Source organism: Bufo gargarizans, chromosome 9, assembly GCF_014858855.1.
Source record: "Bufo gargarizans isolate SCDJY-AF-19 chromosome 9, ASM1485885v1, whole genome shotgun sequence".
In the NCBI taxonomy this organism is placed as follows: domain Eukaryota; kingdom Metazoa; phylum Chordata; class Amphibia; order Anura; family Bufonidae; genus Bufo; species Bufo gargarizans.
The window spans coordinates 187,877,104-187,887,470 of record NC_058088.1 but is presented as its reverse complement, the minus strand read 5'-3'; positions in this window follow the sequence as shown (position 1 = coordinate 187,887,470).

Here is a 10,367-nt window from a genome sequence, read left to right as displayed (position 1 = left end):
CAGACAGATAGCTGTTCCTGGACTGATACATTGTAACAAATCCTGAGCAGTATTTTTGCACAGCTAAACATATATATATATATATATATATATATATATATATATATATCATAGACCCACCCATGAAGACCCTAGGCCCACCTACCTCTCCTTGTCATACCTACAGACGACCTTGTGACGTTGCTGCTGCCAATTTTCCTCCTCATTGTCCAAAGTAAGATGCACATCTTGGTCATGGGTGGGGAAATCCTGGAGACTCCTCCTCTTTGGTTTCTGCCCCCGACTAAGGCCAGTTTTCCTACTCATTGGCTAAAGCAGGATGCTCATCTTGGTCATGGGTGGGGTAATCCAGAAGGCTTCTCCTCTTTGGTTTACACCCATGACTAAGGAAATATATATAAGTTTTTGTTGTTGTTTTTTACTGAAGATGGCTTTCTACATTAGTACAGCTGTTCACTAGACGGAAACATTGTAACAAATCCTGAGCTGTATTTTTGCACAGCCATATAGTCCCGCCCATGAAGACCCTAGCCCCACCTACCTCTTCTCTACATACCTACAAGACAACAGGCAACCTTGTGATATTGCAGCTGCCAGTTTTCCTCCTCATTGCCTAAAGCGGGCTGCTTATCTTGCTCATGGGTGGGACAATCCTGGAGGCTTCTCTTCCCTGCTTTACGCCCCTGACTAAGGCAATATAGAATGTAAGTTTTTGTTGTTGTTGTTTGTTTGTTTTTTACTGAAGATGGCTTTCTACATTGGTACAGCTGTTTCCTAGATGGAAACATTGTAACAATTCCTGAGCTGTATTTTTGCACAGCCATATAGTCCCACCCATGAGGACCCTAGCCCCACCTACTTCTCTTCATACCTACAGGACAACAGGCAACGTGTGACATTATTACTGCTGCCAATTCTCCTCGTCGTTGCCTAAAGCGGGATGCTCATCTTGCTCATGGGTGGGGCAATCCTGGCGGCTCCTCCTCCTTGGTTTACGCCCCTGACTAATGCCATATAGACTGTATATGTGGCTCTGTACTGAAGCTGGCTCTCCACATTAGTATCCGGTGCACGTTTTTATATCATCTGCTTATGTGAAAACTCTACATCATGCACTTCAAGCAAATTCCATCTTCCTGCCGGCGTCTCAGGACATGGTCAAGTGTAATCTCATCTCGCCAGGTGATTGACACCTCGTCTGCGGTCTTGTCACCGGCGGCCTCGCACTCTCATTCCAGGACCCCCAACCCTGGGAAGGTCTGCGGTATGACGTAGGTGGGGGGGTTGTGTTACAGTGTCAGGCTTCTCCATCCATTCGCCTTTCTGAGCAGAGTTGACATTGGCAGTAGACTCAGACAGCCTGACACGACTGACGCCCCAACCGAGGCGATACGGGGGCAGCCCTCACAACAACCTGTGACATCTGACAACAGACTGATGGAGGCGGGAGGGGGGGCATGCGGCTGTGGGAAAAAAAACTATTAACCTGTTAGTTGCATCGTCCACTAAATGGAGGCATCACCCACCTTCTAGAATGTTGTTCCAGAATTTCCAATAAACCCAGAACCCTGACCTTATCGGAATTTTATCCTAAATTCCTGTTCTAAAAATGTGTCATTTTACATGTGTCCATTAGGGGGCAGACTTGTACCATGAATATTCTTTTTAAAAGGGAAACTCCATCTTAATTTGTCATCCCACCTGATTCTATCATCCAAGAGATGGGGCCCCCCAGGGGCGGGACTTTGTGGAAAGGCTTTTTGGCCCAGCTTACAACACAATGTCCGCGAAACATAGGGAAACTGATACTGAGGATATAGTGTTGGGGGTAGTACGCCCCCGTTTAATGGTGCTTTTTGTGGGTCAATACATAGCAGCCATGTTTCAATTGGTTCTGATTTTGCATAATTTTTCCAGATTTTTTGCCAAGACAAAAAAATAAAAAATAAGCTCCCAAGTTATAGACTTCTATTGTAGTACTGCCACCTTGTGGTCATCTAATGGTTAGGCAGCCGCTCTGAACAACTGTTCTTCATACAATCTCTTTTCATTTCAAAATCTTCAAGATTGCAGTTTTAAAGATGGCAGACGGGCAGATACATCATACACAGGGTCAGATTATAGGAGCGTATTAATCGGCCCAGTCCGCCACGCCCTAGGGACGTCATCCACAGGCCTCCAAATTCAGAGAAGCGAAGTTCATTAGGGGTAGATGCCACCTCCTATTAGGCTCTCACCCATGTCTAGCCTGTGGCTGGTGCTCGTAGCCTGTTCTTGATGTGCCACAGGTATTGGTATTTGGCAGTGTATGGCACTATTATTTCAGCAGTGGATAGTAGTATATTTAGGTAATATATGGCGGTATTATTTGAACACTATTGTATTATTATTTACCTACCGTTTTAGGGTATGGTACTCTTGTTTGGGCGCTCTGTTGTACTGTTATTTTGGTGCTGCATAATGTTGTCATTTGGGGATATTATACTGTAAGGTACTGTTAGTTCAGCACTATATGGTCCTATTATTTGGCCATTGTATAGTACTGTTATCGTGGTACTATTATTTCACCGCTGTATGGCACTATATTGTATCTTTATTTGGGTATGGTGCTATTATTTGGCCTTTGCATAGTACTAGCATTGGGCACTGTGCAGTATTATTATTTCCCACTGTATAGTATTATTTTGCACCCTATAGTACTATGATTGCACACTGTATGCTCCTATTATTTAAACACAGTATGCTGTTTTTATGTAGCATTGTATGGTACTATTATTTGGACATTGTATGGTACTATTATTTGGGCACCGTATGGGACTGTTTTTTGGACATTTCATGGTACTATTATTTGGGCATCGTATGGGACTACTATTCGGGCATCGTATGGGACTATTATTTGGGCACCGTATGGGACTATTATTTGGGCACCGTATGGGACTATTATTTGGGCACCGTATGGGACTATTATTTGGGCATCGTATAGGACTATTATTTGGGCACCGTATGGGACTGTTTTTTGGACATTTCATGGTACTATTATTTGGGCATCGTATGGTACTACTATTCGGGCATCGTATGGGACTATTATTTGGGCACCGTATGGGACTATTATTTGGACATTGAATGGGACTATTATTTAGACATCGTATGGGACTATTATTTGGACATTGCATGGTACTACTATTTGGACATCGTATGGGACTATTATTTGGACATTGCATGGTACTACTATTTGGGCATTGTATGGGACTACTATTTTGGCATCGTATGGGACTATTATTTGGGCACCGTATGGGACTATTATTTGGACATTGCATGGGACTATTATTTGGGCATTGTATGGTACTATTATTTGGGCATTGTATGGTACTATTATTTGGACATCGTATGGTACTATTATTTGGCACTGTATGAAACCGTTATTTCAATACTGTATGATCCTGTTATTCAGGCACTGTATGGCACTGTTATTTCAGCACTGCATGATATTATTTGGGTACTATTACTTCAGCTGTAATATAATACTATTATTTGAAAACTGTATATTACCATTATTGGGACACTGTATAGTACTATTATTTCGGCACTGTGCTCGTATTTGGAAATGTTATAGTATTATTATTTGGGCATTATATGAAACTATTATTTGTCAGTTTATGGTACTGATATTTCAGCACTGTATGGTACTATTATTTGGGCATGGTACAGTACTACGATCGGGTGCTGGATAGTATCATTATTTGAGCACTGTATGGTACTATTATCTGGCACACACACTCTCTTCAGTGGCGAGCGCTCGCCAGGCCCCTGCAGCAGTGAAGGGGTTAATGTGGACCATCCGCCTGTCCTCAGCTGCCCCTGCCTGCTGCCCAGTATGATATGTCTGTCCTAAATACCTTCCCCGCTGAACCCCGTCCAGCTCAGCGCGGTGGGGGAATCTGACATGTTCTCCTCCAAACCTTCCATGCATGTGTGAAAATAGCTGCAACGAGATCCGGACGGCGACGTATTCCGCCAGTAACCCATTACTTCCCGCATCACAGACGAGATAGATTCCTAGAAACTGGGGGGGTAGTTATCTGCCATGGCAGTGCCCATAGGGGGTTTATCACCCAGCTTTACACAGAGTTCTGTTCCAGGCTCTTCCTACACTTTTGTAATACAAGTGTCAGTCTTGACTGCCACTGTCATTCTATTCATGCACCAGTAATGGATTTGACCAGCAGAGGGCATTGTAGACTATTATATATATTTTGTTTTGTCTAGCAGGATGTGAACATTGAGCAGACGCCCCCCTATATAATGGAAATGGAAGAGATCATGAATGTGATCATTGTTGATGATGGTCCTTCGCCCATGCTTTACACTGCAGCTTTACTCATGTTTTGGAAATCAGAATATTAGTTATGGGAAATGAAGACCTGATATGAACCTCATGTAATGAGATGGTACCAGAGGGTCACTTGATTAGATATAACATAAGGCGGCACCATCGCCATGGAGATTCAGTAAACCTGTTACATGTGTAGTGCCCTGCGGACATAAAATGCTGTCTGCCTGCAGCCACCACCAGGGGGAGCTCACCACATACAGTTACTACATAACAACTCAGTATGCAGTCAGCTCTTGAGCTCCCTCTAGTGGTGGCTGCAGGTCGACAGAATTTTATAATCTAACTTTTGCCTTTGAGCTCTGTATCAGAAAAACAGGACGTATATTAAATTAATTGGCGCAGATTGTCGGTGCCCTCTGCGAGGGTGGGGCATTCCCGGGTGGTCTCCGTCACCATTAGTACATGCAGGATCCACAGAAAACATATCCTAACGTCCATCTGGTCTGACAACCATTAAAAGAAACATTTGGAGTGGTCAGTTTTGTTTCTCCCAGAGATCGGCGGCGCCAGAGGTGCTGGCAGCTGCTTGTCTCCTATGCATATCTGACCCAGATACTGATCTGATGGGTTTCGGGGCACTGGGCTGACCAGAAATTGAGCAAAAGATGACAATTACCCAAATTTTTGATTATCCTACAGTTTAATGGCATCAAAACATGAGACACATCCCCTCCCCCATTCTGCCGTGACTACATTAATGACTTAAAGGGACACTCCACTTTTCCACGACACTTTTACAGATTAACTCTGCTTAGATTGCTGAATATCGACGCCAAGACCTTCTTTCCATATCTTGTTCTGCTTCTTACTTACGTGAACTTTTATTCTCTTTTCAGGCCCAAAGCTAAAAGTCTGAATCCTGCAGGCTTCCTGCCACCAGCGGGAGCAGTGCATTGTGGGATGACAGTCACACAGAGAGGAACCGATAGGTCACATGACTGTTTGCAGGCAGGAAGGAACTATTTTTACATTAACTTTGGGGGTGGATGGAGAAGAATACAATACATTGCACCATTTTCTTTCAATATTTTTTTTTTCTTTGCCATTACTTAAAGGGGTTGTCCAGAAATAGAAAAAAAAACAAAGCATGGCTGCTTTCTTCTAAAATGTGTCCATAGGTTGTGACCACTACTGCAGCTCAGTTGCATGGAAGTGAATAGGACGGAGCTGCAATACCACATTCAACCTGCGGACAGGTGGGGCGCTGTTGATGGAAATAAACAGCCATGACACCTCCACGCTCTCTTCAGGGGAACAGACACATCCACGATAAGCAGCATCAATAGTATCCGGCAGCCCCTTATCTCCTTTTCTGATGGCAATATGGTGCACACTTGGCCAAACAAAACATGCTTATGGAGGGGGGCGGATTCAAGGCTGTTGGTCCCACATTTTCAAGGCAGCTCCTCCCCCTTTTTGGAGCCCCTCCCCCTCCAGGGCTGATACAATGTATCACTGGTGTCACCCCGCCCATAATTTATTCATTGTTAAATATTGGGGTCTCGATCTCCTCGATTCCCTGGCAGAGTCGGTCGACCACAATGCACTTGTAGTTCCACAAAAACAACATCACCATGAGCATGATGACCAACATGGCCACCATGACCACCACCACCACCCGGCCCCTCAGGCTGATGCCATGAATAGTTTCTGACACTTTAGAGAGGAGCCGGACTGAGGCCGTGCTGTCCATTTCATCTCGGATGAACAGAACCTTGGACGGTAGTGAAGGCATCGCCTGCGGCCGATCCGGGGTGGTATCTTCCTCCAGCAGAGAGAATTATGGGAGATATGAAGACACCCGGTTTTCCCTGAAACAGAGAAATAAGATATCTAACTAAAGAGAAAAGAAAGGATAAGGATAGAGTGTCTCCCTCTGGAGGACCCATCATTGTATAGTCAGCCCATTGATTTCAATAGACACCATGTAATACTTCATTTCACCACTGGTCATGCTGTAGAGAAACTGAACACTTGCTGACAGGTTAATCCTCTTAGATCACTGCTGATCAATGGAAGTCCCTGCAGCTCCCTGTGATCTGCTTATCTTTGGCGCACCAAAGGGTTCAACAAAAGTGGACAGCCCCTTTAAGAACAGAAAATCCGTATAATATAATATAATATAATATCATTTTTCCATTCAGAAGCACAGAAAAGCTGGGTGAGAGATTTAATAGTGGCCATCTTGGTTGTCACTCGTGACTATACATGTACCTAGTCTGGGTGCCAGGTCTACCTGAGGAGGGTTAAACCAAAAGGAACATACAGTAATGTATCGGACACCCCTAAATATTGGGTGCTGCTCATTGCAATCAATCAGCTTGAAAAATAAGAGCTGTAATCTGATTGGTCGCTTTGATCCACATGACTGTTCTGAAATCTCTGTGACAAGCCCAAAAGGTTCAGCTGCTTTAAACTGCAGCGCTGCTTCCCCGTAGAAGAGTGGGGATGTGAGTACTCAGAGTCCAGAGACAACGTCTACTAACATGTATCTATGATGAGTCAAAAGGTTACTTTTGATTAAACTTCACCTTTAAAAGGGTTGTCACAAATTTGAAAAATATGGTTGATTTCTTCTAAAAACAGCACCACCCCAGTCCACAAGTAGTGTGTGGTATTGCAGCTTTGCCACACACCCACCGGTAGTGCTGTTTTTTTTAAAGAGAGCAGCCTCATTTTTTTTCTTCTAATCCTGGACAACCCCTTTAAGTAACTCTGGTTATAACTTTAGTAAATTTCCCTGGTAACTAATCAGGCTGGTAGAGTTGGTCCTGCTGATTAAAATGATACCTGTCTTGTGATATTCGGTTGTGGTGTTCTCGAGAAAAGTTACTTTTGTTTTTTATGAACTTGAGGGCTGCAGTGCACTGAGGGGCGTGGCCAGCACTGGAAAGCTGAGGGCTAGTCCCCGCCCCTCGGTGCACCGAGGCCCTCATTGGCCTAAGGAATAAAAGTCTTTTTTATCCGGAACCTTGCAACCGATTTTCACAAGACAGGTATCATTTTAATCAGCAGGATCAAAACTACCAAGCAGTATGCCTGCTTTAATAGGGTTGATCCTGCGGGAAGCTGCCCTTTAATCAAGTTGTACTGGGCATATACATATATAATAATACAGAACACATGCTGAGCATTGCATCCATCTATATAAATATAATTGACATTTCGCTCCCATTTCTCTGGATCATCTCTGAGATGTTTCTACACCTTGTTTTTTTAATTTTGTTCTATCAGGGATTTTTTAAATGAAATTTAAACTAGAAGTTGCTCATTTCTTATCCTGGCCTGCCATCTGGTGGACAAAATAAGAATTGCAGCATGAACACTTAAAGCAGTGATGCTTACAGTGTTCAGCGCAACTACCAATGCCCACATTGGCCGACACGGGGCATCGGTAGGAAGCCCGTAAGCACAAGCTTCCGGGTTTTTGCCATTCAGTCTCAACTGGTGGAAAGCAAGCAGCCACCTCCAGAACTCCAGGAAGAACCATACCCTGTGAGCGCCATCCAGAGACCAGGAGAAGCCACATTCCCCCTCAGCTAGTCAGTCCCCAATACAGCAGAAGATAGTAATTCCTGCCACGTATTGCCAATACCTGCTGGGACCCAAGACTATTGCTGTATTTCCCATGGATTACTGCTGCATCAAGTAAAGACCAGTTTGAATTATATTCCAAGTCTGGATCTCAATTATTGCTACCAAATCCCTCAATTACTCCTACTAGCAACACTAATTTTATTGCAAGTGAGCCAGGATCCAGGAGTCCAGCCGTTCCCAGGTAGGAGACACCGTTGACACTATTACCACTATCATTCAGACAGGCTCGGACTGGCCCACAGGGGTCCAGGGGAATCCCCCGGTGGGCCCCTGAGCAAGGTGGGCCCCTAGTCTCCCACCCCCTGCACAAGTGGCACATAACACAGTAGACTTACTGCACTACATACATATATTCAATGTACAGCACCTCAACCGGCCTATGTTCATAAAAAAAGTGTTAAATTATTTATTATATTGGAATGTATCCGTACGGTGGGCCCCAAAATTTTTTTTACTGGTGGGCCCTCGGTACCCCAGTCCGACACTGCATACAGAGACATTACACCACTCTGGCATTCCTAACATGGTACGTGAGTTGCAACACCTTAAAGGGCCCCGAGACAGTACCCTGCGCACGCTGCAATTGGCGTCACAAACAAAAACCATAGATTATTATACACATATCCTGACCGACTGCATAATTGGTGTCCATGTAACTGCACCCACGGTCCGGCTCATTGCACATGGTGGCGGCAGCGTCATGCTGGGGGGGACAGGGAGACTGGTCAGGGTGGAGGGAAAGCTGAATGGAGAAAAGTACAGAGATATTCTTAATGAGAACCTGATCCAGAGCTCTGGACCTCAGACTGGGCCGAAGGTTCACCTTCCAACAAGACAATGACCCTACGGGCTGGACAACACAGGAGAGACTTGGGGACAACTCTGTCAATGTCCTCGAGTGGCCCAGCCAGAGCAATGAACCCTATATAACGTCTCTGGAGAGACCTGACAATGGCTGTCCACCGACGGCGCCATCCAACCTGACAGAGCGTGAGAGGATCTGCAGAGGAGAACGCCAGAAAATCCCCAAATCCAGGTGTGGAAACCTGGTGGCATCATCTCCAAGAAGACCGGAGGCTGGAATCACTGCCAAAGGGGCTTCACCGACGTCCTGAGGAAAGGATGTGAAGACTTATGTCCTGAGCAGAAGGTGTGACTCCATATGTCCCGAGTAAAGGGTGTGAAGACTTATGTCAATACAGGATTTAAGTTTTTCCTTTTCAATAAATTAGCGAAGACTTTGAACGTTCGGTCCCCACTTTCTCCTTACGGGGGGCTGAGCGCACAATGATGGGGGAACTTATCGCGCAAGAAGCAAGATAACAAAATGTGTAAGAAGTAAGAGGGTGTGAGGACTTTCTGAACCTGGCCTACAGAAGGTCATAGAGGACGCGTCCTCGCCAGCGCCGGGTCCTGCAGCTTTTGGCTCTGGGCAGTATGAAGTAGATGGGACCTACCTGATCCTGATGTGCAGCCAGTTACGGGCACAGACCTGAGCTGTATTTATGAAGCTGTGAAGGCCGTCCCCAATAGACAGTCCCCACCTACTGCTTCTCACAGCTGAGGGGTTGGTACAGTATTTGTATCAAGTCCAAACAATCCTGTGTATTCAAAACAGTCTGCGCTGATACATTGTAACCAAGAGGGCAGGAGTGACACGTGCTGCCTCTCTGTTTGCTCATAGACTGGATACTTTGTAACAAACCTTCAGCTGTGAGAAGTTTTAGGCCTGTATAGGTTTTCATCCATTTGAATGCAGGGGCAGGACCTAATGCTTTTTCACAACTGAGGATTTGTTACCATTGCATCCAATCTAGACCATCCACTGTCAGCTTTAGGCCTCATGCACACGACCGTTGTTTTGGTCCGCATCCAAGCCACAGTTTTTGCGGCTCGGGTGCGGACCTATTCATTTCAATGGGGGCGGCAAAAGATGGCGACAGCACTCCGTGTTCTGTCCGCATCCATTGCGCTGTTCCGTGGTCTGCAAAAAAAAAAAAAAATATATAACCTGTCCATTTCTTGTCCGTTTTGCGGACAAGAATAGGCAGTTAGATCAATTACTGTCCGTGCCGTTCCGCAAATTGCGGAACGCACACGGACGCCATCCGTGTTTTGCGGAGGCTACATGCACACGAACGTTGTTTGTTTCCGTTTTTTGTTTTTTTTTGCCGATAGGATGCGGACTTATTCATTTCAATGGATCCGCAAAAAATGTGGACATCACACCGTGTGCTGTCCGCATCAGTATGTCCATTCCGTAATCTATGATGCTGTCTACTCCCGTCCGCACGATCAATGCCGCTCCGGGACATACGGGCCACTCACGGACTGTATGTCTCGGAGGGCATACGGTCACGCGCATGAGGCCTAATAC